Source organism: Salmo trutta, chromosome 14 (genome assembly GCF_901001165.1).
Source record: "Salmo trutta chromosome 14, fSalTru1.1, whole genome shotgun sequence".
Taxonomy (NCBI): domain Eukaryota; kingdom Metazoa; phylum Chordata; class Actinopteri; order Salmoniformes; family Salmonidae; genus Salmo; species Salmo trutta.
Genome location: NC_042970.1, coordinates 82,090,091 through 82,105,534, shown reverse-complemented (window position 1 = coordinate 82,105,534; position 15,444 = coordinate 82,090,091). Strand labels below are relative to the sequence as shown.

The following is a 15,444-nucleotide window of genomic DNA, read 5'->3' as shown; positions in this document are numbered from 1 at the left end:
CTAAATAGGTACTATACCGTTGTTGTTATTCTGTATATCATTCAACTAAATAGGTACTATACCGTTGTTGTTATTCTGTATATCATTCAACTAAATAGGTACTATACCGTTGTTGTTATTCTGTATACCATTCAACTAAATAGGTACCCTACTGTTGATTGTTATTCTGTATATCATTCAACTAAATAGGTACTATACCGTTGTTGTTATTCTGTATATCATTCAACTAAATAGGTACTATACCGTTGTTGTTATTCTGTATATCATTCAACTAAATAGGTACCCTACTGTTGATTGTTATTCTGTATATCATTCAACTAAATAGGTACTCTATCGTTGTTGTTATTCTGTATATCATTCAACTAAATAGGTACCCTACTGTTGATTGTTATTCTGTATATCATTCAACTAAATAGGTACTCTATCGTTGTTGATGTTCTGTATGTCATAGAGTTTCAAGGGAGAGGTTTTCTGCATGTTTCAGGGCTTTCAACTCCCCGGTTGTTCCACTGGATATCATAAGGTGAATGCACCAATTTGTAAGTCGCTCTGGATAAGAGCGTCTGCTAAATGACGTAAATGTAAATGTAGTACCTCACATTGAAACCTCAAGCTACCAATATATTTACATGACTAGTACCTCACATTGAAACCTTAAGCTACCAATATATTTTACATGACTAGTACCTCACATTGAAACCTCAAGCTACCAATATATTTTACATACTGGGCCTATAGAAAGTCTACACCCCCTTCAACTTTTTTCCACATTTTACTTGGTGGGAATTAAAGCTGTGAATAATTTTCATTAAGATTCTACCTACTTTGCACAACTCTTAGGGCAACATAGACAACATGACCAAAAGTATGTGGACACCTGCTCGTCAAACATCTCATTCCAAAATCATGGACATTAATATGGAGTTGGTCCCCCCCCCTTTTCTGCTTTAACAGCTTCCACGAAGGCTTTCCACAGCTGAGCTCCTAGACGTTTCCACTTCACAATAACAGCACTTACAGTTGACTGGGGCAGCTCTAACAGGGCAGAAATTTGACAAACTGACTTGTTGGAAAGGAGGCAACCTATGACGGTGCCACATTGAAAGTCACTGAGCTCTTCAGTAAGGCCATTCTACTGCCAATGTTTGTCTACGGAGATTGCATGGCTGTGTGCTCGATTTTATACACCTGTCAGCAACGGGTGTGGCTGAAATAGCCAAATCCACTAATTTGAAAGGGTGTCCACATACTTTTGTATATATAATGCTTGTCCACCTTCTTTGTCAAAATGGCTCATGCTCAGTACATTTGGTTTGGGATCATTGTTGAACAGCGATATTTAAACCTTTTCTTCGATTTTCAAACACATTTTTAGATTAGATTAGTTTATTAGTCATTGGTTTTCAGATGTAATCGCAGGGTACAATGAAATTCTAGACCAGTCAGGAACACTCAACACCTCTTGGAAAGCCATTCTGTTGTGTCTTTGGCAATAACATTTGTGGAACTGTCTCGCTGAAAAATAAAACTCTATCCCAGGGTTAGGTTTTCAGAAGACTGAGGTGGGTTTTTAGAGAATTTTTAAGATGGGCTTTGCTCCTTTCACATTTATTTTGATCCTAACAAAGCTTACCCATAACATGTTGCTGCAACCACAATAGTACAATAGTCCTGACACTCTGTTTACACGTTAAAGGCTTAATGCAGCCATTTTTATATCAATATCAAGTACTAAAATATTTGTAAAAAATGAAAAAACATTGAATTTGGCTATACTGCTATTAGCCAATAGAAACATTTACATTTACATCATTTAGCAGACACTCTTATCCAACACTTTGAATAGCAGATTCATACTTGGAAAAACTGAAAACTAGCTATTATTGTCAGAGAGGTTTGGTTTGTTATTGGTCTATTAACCAATTCACCGCATGATGTCACCTTGGAAAATCGAAACTCCCGCCCATGCAAACCTTACAGTGTTAATTTCATCTGCTATTGTACAATATGATATAAAGCACAGAAAAACAGAATTTTGACTGCAGTGGGCCTTCAATAATCAAGAATCTGATTAAACAGCATGATCATTACACTTAAAAGGCCACTCTAAAATGCGCAGTTTTGAGAATTGAATGTTAATTTATCTAACATAAGCCGCCTCCAACGTTGTTTTAGAGAATTTGTCAGTACGTCCAAACAGCCTCACAACTGCAGACCAAGTATATGGTGTTGTGTGGGCGAGCGGTTTGCTGATGTCAACGTTGTGAACAGAGTGCCCCATGGTGGCAGTGGGGTTATGGTGCATTCGAAAGTATTCAGACCCCTGGACTTTTTCCACATTTTGTTACATTACAGCCTTATTCTAAAATGAATGAAACGGTTTTTTCCCTCATCAATCTACACACAATACCCCATAATGACAAAGCAAAAACAGGTTTTTATACATTTTAGCCAATTTGTTACAAATAAAACACTGAAATATCACATTTACATAAGTATTCAGACCCTTTTCTCAGTACTTTGTTGAAGCACCTTTGGCAGCGATTACAGCCTCGAGTCTTCTTGGGTATGACGCTACAAGCTTGTCACACCTGTATTTGGGGAGTTTCTTCCATTCTTCTCTGCAGATCCTCTCAAGCTCTGTCAGGTTGGATGGAGAGAGTCGCTGCACAGCTATTTTCAGGTCTCTCCAGAGATGTTCAATCGGGTTTAAGTACAGGCTCTAGCTGGGCCACTCAAGGATATTCAGAGACTTGTCCCGAAGCCACCCCTGTGTGCTTAAGGTCGTTATCCTGTTGGAAGGTGAACCTTCACCCAGTCTGAGGTCCTGAGCGCTCTGGAGCAGATTTTCATCAAGGATCTCTCTGTACTGTTAGGTTCTTATTTTTCAGAGTAAATAACTCGGACACTAGAGAAGCTTTAACCAAGTTTAATCCTTCCCAAAGGTTCTGTACAGCTGAAAAAAAGACAGCAAAACATTTCAGACATCACAGTTTATATGCATCCTACTTAAGGCACTCCTCCTTAAAGTTTATGGCTCCACAGGAAAGAAGGTAACCAGATACCAACCCTGATTACTCCCTTAAGGGGAACTGACCTCACCCCTTACCTCCTAATCCACAGATATCCACCTGTCTTCCCTATATCAACACATCACTCTCCTCTCCTCCATCAAACACAGATTTGTTCTTAACTGAGTTGCCTAGTTAAATAAAGGTGAAATAAAAAACACATTCCAAAGCCTTCTGACTTTTTACAAACTCTTTCTTTTCAAGGCTTTGTCTCTATCATTTATTTAATATCTCAATGTTCAAAGTTTAGCCAATTCCAACAGTACTTTCCCTCGATCCTGACTAGTCTCCCAGTCCCTGCCGCTGCAAAAACCTCCCCACAGCATGATGCTGCCACCACCATGCTTCATGGTGCCAGGTTTCCTCCAGACGTGACGCTTGGCATTCAGGTCAAAGAGTTCAATCTTGGTTTCATCAGACCAGAGAATCTTGTTTCTCATGGTCTGAGAGTCTTTAGGTGCCTTTGGGAAAACTCCAAGTGGGCTGTAATATTCCTTTTACTGAGGAGTGGCTTCCGTCTGGCAACTCTACCATAAAGGCTTGATTGGTGGAGTGCTGCAGAGATGGTTGTCCTTCTGGAAGGTTCTCCCACCTCCACAGAGGAACTCTGGAGCTCTGTCACAGTGACCACCGGGTTCTTGTTCACCTCCCTGACCAAGGCCCTTCTCCCCCGATTGCTCAGTTTGTCCGGACGGCCAGCTCTAGGAAGAGTTTTGGTAGTTCCAAACATATTCCATTTAAGAATGATGGAGGCCACTGTGTTCTTGGGGACTTTCAATGCTGCAGACATGTTTTGGTACCATTCCCCAGATCTGTGACTTGCTACAATCCTGTCTCGGACTTCTACGGACAATTCCTTCTACCTCATGGCTTGGTTTTTGTTCTGACATGCACTGTCAACTGTGGGACCTTATATAGACAGGTGTGTGCATTTCCAAATCATGTCCAATCAATTGAATTTACCACAGATGGATTCCAATCAAATTGTAGAAATATCTCAAGGATGATCAATGGAAACAGGATGGACCTGAGGTCAATTTCTTGTAGGGCCTGGTCCGGCACAATCAATATGTCTTTCACCTCCGACAAATTGAGGTTAGTGATCGCTATTCTGATGTCACAAAGCTATTTTTGGTCGTAGGAAATTATTGTGGAAACATCTTTTCACTCCGAATCGCACTTGAGAATCAATTCACGTTTAGATGGAGTATTTGGCTGTTTTGACTGCCAGAGCCAGTTCACCTCTGAACATAACATACAAGGTCCTTGGATGTTAAAGCAGCTTAAAGTGGCTCGACTTTCATTCACACATTCTTGGGCCTAAACTTTAACAATATATTCTTGGGCTTAAACTTTGACAATATATTCTTGGGCTAGACACCTAAACTTTAACAATATATTCTTCGGCAAGTCACCTAAATTTTAACAATATATTATTGTGCTAGTCACCTAAACATTAACAATGTATTATTGGGCTAGTCACCTAAACATTAACAGCAGATTATTGGGGCTAGTCACCTAAACATTACCAGCAGATTCTTGGGCTAGTCACCTAAACCTTAATAATATACTGCTCAAAAAAATAAAGGGAACACTAAAATAACACATCCTAGATCTGAATGAAAGAAATAATCTTATTAAATACTTTTTTCTTTACATAGTTGAATGTGCTGACAACAAAATCACACAAAAATAATCAATGGAAATCCAATTTATCAACCCATGGAGGTCTGGATTTGGAGTCACACTCAAAATTAAAGTGGAAAACCACACTACAGGCTGATCCAACTTTGATGTAATGTCCTTAAAACAAGTCAAAATGAGGCTCAGTAGTGTGTGTGGCCTCCACGTGCCTGTATGACCTCCCTACAACGCCTGGGCATGCTCCTGATGAGTGGCGGATGGTCTCCTGAGGGATCTCCTCCCAGACTTGGACTAAAGCATCCGCCAACTCCTGGACAGTCTGTGGTGCAACGTGGCGTTGGTGGATGGAGCGAGACATGATGTCCCAGATGTGCTCAATTGGATTCAGGTCTGGGGAACGGGCGGGCCAGTCCATAGCATCAATGCCTTCCTCTTGCAGGAACTGCTGACACACTCCAGCCACATGAGGTCTAGCATTGTCTTGCATTAGGAGGAACCCAGGGCCAACCGCAACAGCATATGGTCTCACAAGGGGTCTGAGGATCTCATCTCGGTACCTAATGGCAGTCAGGCTACCTCTGGCGAGCACATGAAGGGCTGTGCGGCCCCCCAAAGAAATGCCACCCCACACCATGACTGACCCACCGCCAAACTGGTCATGTTGGAGGATGTTGCAGGCAGCAGAACGTTCTCCACGGCGTCTCCAGACTCTGTCACATCTGTCACATGTGCTCAGTGTGAACCTGCTTTCATCTGTGAAGAGCACAGGGCGCCAGTGGCGAATTTGCCAATCTTGGTGTTCTCTGGCAAATGCCAAACGTCCTGCACGGCGTTGGGCTGTAAGCACAACCCCCACCTCTGGACGTCGGGCTCTCATACCACCCTCATGGAGTCTGTTTCTGACCGTTTGAGCAGACACATGCACATTTGTGGCCTGCTGGAGGTCATTTTGCAGGGCTCTGGCAGTGCTTCTCCTTCTCCTCCTTGCACAAAGGCTGAGGTAGCGGTCCTGCTGCTGGGTTGTTGCCCTCCTACGGCCTCCTCCACGTCTCCTGATGTACTGGCCTGTCTCCTGGTAGCGCCTCCATGCTCTGGACACTACGCTGACAGACACAGCAAACCTTCTTGCCACAGCTCGCATTGATGTGCCATCCTGGATGAGCTGCACTACCTGAGCCACTTGTGTGGGTTGTAGACTCCGTCTCATGCTACCACTAGAGTGAAAGCACCGCCAGCATTCAAAAGTGACCAAAACATCAGCCAGGAAGCATAGGAACTGAGAAGTGGTCTGTGGTCCCCACCTGCAGAACCACTCCTTTATTGGGGGTGTCTTGCTAATTGCCTATAATTTCCACCTGTTGTCTATTCCATTTGCACAACAGCATGTGAAATGTATTGTCAATCAGTGTTGCTTCCTAAGTGGACAGTTTGATTTCACAGAAGTGTGATTGACTTGGAGTTACATTGTGTTGTTGAAGTGTTCCCTTTATTTTTTTGAGCAGTGTATATTCTTGGCCTAGTCACCTAAACATTAATAATATATTCTTGGGCTAGTCACCTAAACATTAACAGTAGATTCTTGGGAAAGTCACCTAAATTTTAACAATATATTCTTGGGCTAGTCACCTAAACATTAATAATATATTCTTGGGCTAGTCACCTAAACCTTAATAATATATTATTGGGCTAGTCACCTAAACCTTAATAATATATTCTTGGGCTAGTCACCTAAACCTTAATAATATATTCTTGGGCTAGTCACCTAAACATTAATAATATATTATTGGGCTAGTCACCTAAACCTTAATAATATATTCTTGGGCTAGTCACCTAAACCTTAATAATATATTCTTGGGCTAGTCACCTAAACTTTAATAATATATTATTGGGCTAGTGTCACGTCCTGACCAGTAAAAGGGGTTATTTATAGTTTGGTCAGGGCGTGGCAGGGGGTGTTTGTTTTGTGTGTTTCGGTGTTTTTTGATTTATGTTCTATATTTTCTATTTCTATGTGTATATCTAGTTTTCTATTTCTATGTTGGGTTTTTGGCAATGACCTCCAATTAGAGTCAGCTGGTTGTCGTTGTCTCTAATTGGAGGCCATATTTAGTTGGGTTTGTTTTCACTTGTGTTTTGTGGGTGGTTATTTTCTGTATAGCCTGGGAGCCTTATGGAACTGTTTTTCGTCGTTTGTTTATTTTGTTTAAGTGTTTTCTTTAAATAAATTAAGAAGACGAGCACTTTACCCGCTGCGCCTTGGTCCAATCCTTACGACGCCTATGACAGCTAGTCACCTAAACATTAACAGTAGATTATTGGGCTAGTCACCTAAACATTAACAGGAGATTATTGGGCTAGTCACCTAAACATTAACAGTAGATTATTGGGCTAGTCACCTAAACAATCATCTCCAATCCAAAGTGAAATCTAGAATTGGCTTCCTATTTCGCAACAAAGCATCCTTCACTCATGCTGCCAAACATACCCTCGTAAAACTGACCATCCTACCAATCCTCGACTTCGGAGATGTCATTTACAAAATAGCCTCCAATACCCTACTCAACAAGCTGGATGCAGTCTATCACAGTGCCATCCGTTTTGTCACCAAAGCCCCATATACAACCCACCACTGCGATCTGTATGCTCTCGTTGGCTAGCCTTCACTTCATAATCGTCGCCAAACACATTGGCTCCAGGTCATCTACAAGACCCTGCTAGGTAAAGTCCCCCCTTATCTCCGCTCACTGGTCACCATAGCAGCACCCACCTGTAGCACGCGCTCCAGCAGGTATATCTCTCTGGTCACCCCTAAAGCCAACTCCTCCTTTGGTCGTCTCTCCTTCCAGTTCTCTGCTGCCAACGACTGGAACGAACTACAAAAATCTCTGAAACTGGAAACACTTATCTCCCTCACTAGCTTTAAGCACCAGCTATCAGAGCAGCTCCCAGATCACTGCACCTGTACATAGCCCATCTTTAATTTAGCCCAAACTACTACCTCTTCCCCTACTGTATTTATTTATTTTATTTATTTTGCTCCTTTGCACCATATTATTTATATTTGAACTTTGAACTTTCTTCAAACTACAAATCTACCATTCCAGTGTTTTACTTGCTATACTTTATTTACTTTGCCACCATGGCATTTTTTGCCTTTACCTCCCTTATCTCACATCATTTGCTCACATTGTATATAGTCTTATTTTTTTTTTCTACTGTATTATTGACTGTATGTTGTTTACTCCATGTGTAACTCTGTGTTGTTGTATGTTGTCGAACTGCTTTGCTTTATCTTGGCCAGGTCGCAATTGTAAATGAGAACTTGTTCTCAACTAGCCTACCTGGTTAAATAAAGGTGAAATAAATAAATAAATAAAAACATTAACAGTAGATTATTGGGCTATTCTGGTTCTAACTGGAGAGCACAAGACAACGTGAGCGATGTGTCAACCAGAACGGCAGGGAGTTTTACGACATCACTCAACATCATCTTTCTCTCCATCTCTCCCCCTTTCCCTTCTCTTCCCACTCAGGTCAAAAGTACGTCTGTGGGTGTGTTAACCTAGGTGTTTTTGTTGTTTGTCCAGAACTGGGAGTTTTTACAAAATCTCCCCTTTCCCTCCATCCCCTTTCATCACCTTTCTTATGTTGTGTTGTTCTTGTTGTTTTGTTTGCAGAGGCCCCTCAGGGCAAGTTCTGGGGGACTAGATCCTACCCAAAATGTTGACCTGCAAGTATGATTTTTTACTTTTGAAGAGAAAAAGGAAAGTTTGGATCAAATATGTAATTTGCTTTTGACCTCAATGTCAATGCATTCTATTAACCAAACCCATGTGTAACAGAAGTCATAATGAAAGTGAAAGCACATGGTCAATAGGAGACAACATATGGTCTCTCTTCACACACACACACACACACACACACACACACACACACAGAACCCCTCCCCCCACACAACACATACGAAGCAGTCTGGACTACATTACTGGATGTAAGGTCGAGGTAGACAGCTTCTGTTCTATAAAAAAAAAGAATATATATATATTTAACTAGGCAAGTTAATTAAGTTAATTAAAGTTTTTTTCAAAGTTTGTCGTAGTCAGAAACTCCGTTGTTCTGTATAAAAGACCATTCCTGGCTGTAGAGAAAAACAGACAGACAGAGAGGAGGGAGAGACAGATTTCATCACTGACTCCAGATCTGAGGACAAACTCAGCTGAAGAACCACTCACACAAATTCAGAGAGGTGAGTGGATTTAAAGCCTTTAATGACAAGGTTTAGATTCAGAGGAATCTTTGTCGGATTTGCGACTTCACAGATTTAAATTGTGTTTTTTCATATCATAGTTGTGTATTTCAATTCAATCCAAAATCATTAGAGTGGTGTGACTTTTAAATTGTCACTAGCCTATTAACCTAACAAAGGCTTGGCAGTGGCAATTATCGGGATAATGGTAAAACGCTAAATATTTCACCTAATTTATATATTTTAGTTTAACAGCTCCGGTGTATGTGTTGTTGAGAAGACTATGTAATCCCAATAATAATTAATAATAATGAGACTGTAATTTGAATATTAAGTAATAATATCTAATAATTGTTCATCTGCAATTCTGGAGACTTCCTGTGAAGAAGTTATAAGACCAGTAGGAAATCTAATGGCTGTTATTGAGGAATGGAATTAAGAATTTATAAATATTTGGACGAGCAATGTCGGAGCGGCATAGACTAAGATACAGTAGAATAGGATAGAATACCGAATATACATATGAGATGAGTAATGCAAGATGTGTAAACATTATTAAAGTGACCAGTGTTCCATTATTAAAGTGACCAGTGACAAGTCTATGTATGTGAGGCAACCGCCTCTAAGGTGCTACTGATGGCTCTTTAACTTTCTGTGGGGAAGCTATAAGAACTAGTGGACATTTCTAGTGGATTTGGACTTCTGCCAAGAGTCATTTTCCGGCCAACGAACTCTAGTGGGGCTGTCGAAATCAACAAGGACACACAAACTCAAGGTCACAGCTGGTACAACGCCTACACAGGCTAATGGCCACACACCCAGGCAGTACATATAAACACATATAGAATTACACAGGCTAATGGCCACACACCCATGCAGTACATATAAACACATAGAATTAGACAGGCTAATGGCCACACACCCATGCAGTACATATAAACACACATATAATTACACAGGCTAATGGCCACATACCCATGCAGTATATACACTGCTCAAAAAAATAAAGGGAACACTTCAACAACACAATGTAACTCCAAGTCAATCACACTTCTGTGAAATCAAACTGTCCACTTAGGAAGCAACACTGATTGACAATACATTTCACATGCTGTTGTGCAAATGGAATAGACAACAGGTGGAAATTATAGGCAATTAGCAAGACACCCCCAATAAAGGAGTGGTTCTGCAGGTGGGGACCACAGACCACTTCTCAGTTCCTATGCTTCCTGGCTGATGTTTTGGTCACTTTTGAATACTGGCGGTGCTTTCACTCTAGTGGTAGCATGAGACGGAGTCTACAACCCACACAAGTGGCTCAGGTAGTGCAGCTCATCCAGGATGGCACATCAATGCGAGCTGTGGCAAGAAGGTTTGCTGTGTCTGTCAGCGTAGTGTCCAGAGCATGGAGGCGCTACCAGGAGACAGGCCAGTACATCAGGAGACGTGGAGGAGGCCGTAGGAGGGCAACAACCCAGCAGCAGGACCGCTACCTCAGCCTTTGTGCAAGGAGGAGCAGGAGAAGCACTGCCAGAGCCCTGCAAAATGACCTCCAGCAGGCCACAAATGTGCATGTGTCTGCTCAAACGGTCAGAAACAGACTCCATGAGGGTGGTATGAGGGCCCGACGTCCACAGGTGGGGGTTGTGCTTACAGCCCAACACCATGCAGGACGTTTGGCATTTGCCAGAGCACACCAAGATTGACAAATTCGCCACTGGCGCCCTGTGCTGTTTCACAGATGAAAGCAGGTTCACACTGAGCACGTGACAGACGTGACAGAATCTGGAGACGCCGTGGAGAACGTTCTGCTGGCTGCAACATCCTCCAGCATGACCGGTTTGGCGGTGGGTCAGTCATGGTGTGGGGTGGCATTTCTTTGGGGGGCCGCACAGCCCTCCATGTGCTCGCCAGAGGTAGCCTGACTGCCATTAGGTACCGAGATGAGATCCTTAGACCCCTTGTGAGACCATATGCTGGTGCGGTTGGCCCTGGGTTCCTCCTAATGCAAGACAATGCTGGACCTCATGTGGCTGGAGTGTGTCAGGAGTTCCTGCAAGAGGAAGGCATTGATGCTATGCACTGGCCCGCCCGTTCCCCAGACCTGAATCCAATTGAGCACATCTGGGACATCATGTCTCGCTCCGTCCACCAACGCCACGTTGCACCACAGACTGTCCAGGAGTTGGCGGATGCTTTAGTCCAGGTCTGGGAGGAGATCCCTCAGGAGACCATCCGCCACCTCATCAGGAGCATGCCCAGGCGTTGTAGGGAGGTCATACAGGCACGTGGAGGCCACACACACTACTGAGCCTCATTTTGACTTGTTTTAAGGACATTAAATCAAAGTTGGATCAGCCTGTAGTGTGGTTTTCCACTTTAATTTTGAGTGTGACTCCAAATTCAGACCAACATGGGTTAATAAATTGAATTTCCATTGATTATTTTTGTGTGATTTTGTTGTCAACACCTTCAACTATGTAAAGAAAAAAGTATTTAATAAGATTATTTCATTCATTCAGATCTAGGATGTGTTGTTTAAGTGTTCCCTTTATTTTTTTGAGCAGTATATAAACACACATCGAATTACACATGCACATTTACACGCACGTCTGTGGACAGGCAAACGGCATCTCAGGGGAAAACATAGCATGAGGGCTTTCCAGAACCTAAGTACACACTCTGACACACACACATATCACAAAAAAAACATAAGCTTACACAATACTGAAGGGTTGATGAACAAGTGATTGAGTGATTAAATACATGAATGAGCCCATTGGGGAGTTGCAGCGATGAGCCAAGGTCGTAATTCAGGGAGAAAATGGGGTAGAAAATACACATGTGGCCATATCACCCTGAACATGCTTGATCTCGTCTGATCTCAGTGGCTGAGCAGAGTTGGGGCTGGTTAGTATTTGGATGGGAGACCACCTGGGAATGCCAGTTGCTGTAAGCGCTAAACCAGGGCTGCCCAACCGTCTTCCTGGAAATCTACAGTCCTGGGGGTTTTCAGTCCACATCTGGTTCTACTTATTAGCTGCTCAACAAGACCTTAATAACTAGCTGAATTAGGGTTGGACTGAAAACCTACAGGACAGTAGACCTCCAGGAAGAGGGTTGGGAAAGCCCTGCTCTAAACAATAAATAAATAAAAAAATGCATTAATGACCAGAAGTGAAGTTAAAAATAGGTTGGAATGAGTAGAAAAGAGTAAGATTGTAACGGCCGTCGTTGAAAAGAGTAGACCAAGGCGCAGCGTGGTTAGTGCTCATCATGAATTTATTAAAGATAGAACACTTTAAACAAAAAAAACGACAGCCAAACAGTTCTGTCAGGTGCAAAACACTAAACAGAAATGAACTACCCACAAACCCCAAAGGAAAACAGGGTGCCTAAGTATGACTCCCAATCAGCGACAACGATGTCCCTGATTGAGAGCCATACCAGGCCAAAACAAAGAAATACAAAGCATAGAAAAAAGGACATAGAATGCCCACCCAAATCACACCCTGACCAAACCTAAATAGAGACATAAAAAAGGCTCTCTCAGGTCAGGGCGTGACAAAGATTTGTTTTTCGATTGGAATGGGACCGGAGAGCTGTCACTGAGAAATTTTCCTTACAGCTTTGCCAGGGACAGAGCCGGGGAGCTGTCACTGAGAGATTATCCTTACAGCGTTTACTGTGGAAGCTCTTGAGTCAGGTAAAGGGGTCTACACATTCTTTGCAAACGGAGCTGACAGATCAAATCAAATTTTGTTGGTCACATATAAACTCAGCAAAAAAAGAAACGTCCCTTTTTCAGGACCCTGTCTTTCAAAGATATTTCCTAAAAATCCAAATAACTTCACAGATCTTTAATGTAAAGGGATTAAACACTGTTTCCCATGCTTGTTCAATGAACCATAAACAATTAATGAACATGCACCTGTGGAACAGTCGTTAACCTCTCTTGGAAATGTGGGACGCTAGCATCCCACCCTGCCAACAGCCAGTGAAATAGCAGGGTGCCAAATTCAAAACAACAAAAATCTCATAATTAAAATTCCTCAAACATAGAAGTATTATACACCATTTTAAAGATGAACTTCTCATTAATCCAACCATAGTGTCCGATTTTAAAAAGGCTTCACGGAGAAAGCATACCTTGTGATTATGTTAGGTCAGCGCCTAGTCATAAAAAAACATACAGCCATTTTCCAGCCAAAGAGAGGAGTCACAAAAAGCAGAAATAGAGATAAAATTAATCACTAACCTTTGATGATCTTCATCAGATGGCACTCATAGGACTTCATGTTACACAATACATGTATGTTTTGTTCGATAAAGTTCATATTTATATCCAAAAATCTCAGTTTACATTGGCGCATTATGTTCAGTAATGTTTTGCCTCCAAAACATCCAGTGATTTTGCAGGGAGCCACATCAATTTACAGAAATACTCATCATAAACGTTGATATAAGTTACAAGTGTTTTACATAGAATTAAAGATACACTTCTCCTTAATGCAACCGCTGTGTCAGATTTCAAAAAAGCTTTACGGCAAAAGCACACCATGCCATAATCTGAGTACAGCGCTCAGACACCAAAACAAGCCATACAGATACCCGCCATGTTTTGGAGTCAACAGAAGTCAGAAATAGCGTTATAAATATTAACTTACCTTTGATGATCTTCATCGGAATGCACTCCCAGATATCCCAGTTCCACAATAAATGTTTGTTTTGTTTGATAAAGTTCATCTTTATGTCCAAATACCTCCTAAACTAAATATGTTTAGTCCAGCATTCCAAATTCACATAGCGCGCGTTTAGTCCAGACGAAAAGTCAAAATAGTTCCATTACAGTTCGTAGAAACATGTCAAACGATGTATAGAATCAATCTTTAGGATGTTTTTATCATAAATCTTCAATAATATTCCAACCAGACAATTCCTTTGTCTTCAGAAAGGAAAGGGAATGTGGCTTGCGCTCACAGCCGCGCGCATGACTGAGTTCATGCCTTTCTGCCAGACACCTGATTACAATAGCTCTTATTCTCTCCCCATTCACAGTAGAAGCCTGAAAGAACGTTCTAAAGACTGTTGACATCTAGTGGAAGCCTTAGGAAGTGCAATATGACCCCACAGACGCTGTATATTGGATAGGCAATCACTTGAAAAACTACAACCTCAGATTTCCCACTTCGGGTTGACTTTTTCTCAGGTTTTTGCCTACCATATGAGTTCTGTTATACTCACATACACCATTCAAACAGTTTTAGAAACTTCAGAGTGTTTTCTATCCAAATCTACTAATAATATGCATATTCTCGTTTCTGGGCAAGAGTAGTAACCAGTTTAAATCGGGTACGTTTTTTCATCCGTCCGTGAAAATACTGCCCCCTATCCATATCAGGTTAATTACCAGTATCTTTGGCAATAGCTAACTAGAGTCCCCTTGTGATGACAGCTTGACCACTAGGTGCTAACTAACTCATTTTTACAATTGCAAACATGACTGTGAAGAAAGCCTTGAAGGCTACTTTTGCACTTTCACCTCACTAGTGCTGTCTTGTGCTAGCTAGCCGTATTGCAGCAAGCTGTCATTAGCTAGCTGCATAGCCAGCCAAAAGTACCAGCTAACTAGCTCGAAGGTAGCTAGTTGCTTGCTAGTTTGTTGAAACAATGAAATATAGCTAGGCTAGCTTTGTTTGTAGTGTCAAAGTGATTACACAATATCTACATTTTGACAGCTTACAGACATTTCTGTTGTTCATATGGCGGGTTGAACAAGAGAGAGTTACATTTAGGTACTATACTGTTGATATTCTGTATATCATTCAACTAAATAGGTATAGGTTCTCTATTTCTTATAAGTGTCTACTGTTTCTTCTAAGCTACTAGGTTTCTGTTTCTATTTTTTCTGTCTTACAGAACTGTCAATACAAATGTTTACGACCTAGAATATAGCTGACTAATACTGTACATATACCTAGAATATAGCTGACTAATACTGTACATATACCTAGAATATAGCTGACTAATACTGTACATATACCATTGAAGCATCATACAACCCTGTTCCGAAGATGTTCAGTAACAATATTGTTGTGCAGTGGTCAATAACATGAAATCATGCTCAATGAGAAATAGCTATTGATAACCCCAACTAGTGAACTTTGTCTTAGTTTGCGTCAGTGATCTGGGGTTGGACTTGGCTTGTTAGTTGTGTGAACATGTTATACACGACGTCAGAGCTGAAGATATGTGCTTTTTACTTACAGCAGTTCTGAACTTGAGCACCATCACTCATGCTAATTGGGCAACTTTTGCAATTTTTTTGTTGTTGTCTGAGTGAGGGAAATGCTGTTAACCACACAAAGGTTTGGCAGTGGCAATTATCGGGATAATGGTAAAACGCTAAATATTTCACCTAATCATTATCTTTTGGTTCAACAACTCTGGTGTGTGTGTGTTGTTGAGAAGACTATGTAATCC

The 15,444-nt window shown here is 41.5% G+C and overlaps 1 protein-coding gene and 1 pseudogene across 1 annotated transcript in view; both read left to right on the top strand.

The window, feature by feature from the left end:
• The first annotated feature begins 8,627 nt into the window (after nucleotides 1–8,627).
• Nucleotides 8,628–15,444, top strand: part of LOC115147649 (perforin-1) — a 32,741-nt gene continuing 25,924 nt past the window's right edge. The window contains exon 1 of the mRNA XM_029689936.1: nucleotides 8,628–8,961. The gene's annotated coding sequence lies outside the window, so the exon portion shown is untranslated. The remainder of the gene's footprint in view (nucleotides 8,962–15,444) is intronic.
• Nucleotides 11,802–11,920, top strand: LOC115147928 (uncharacterized; annotated as a pseudogene).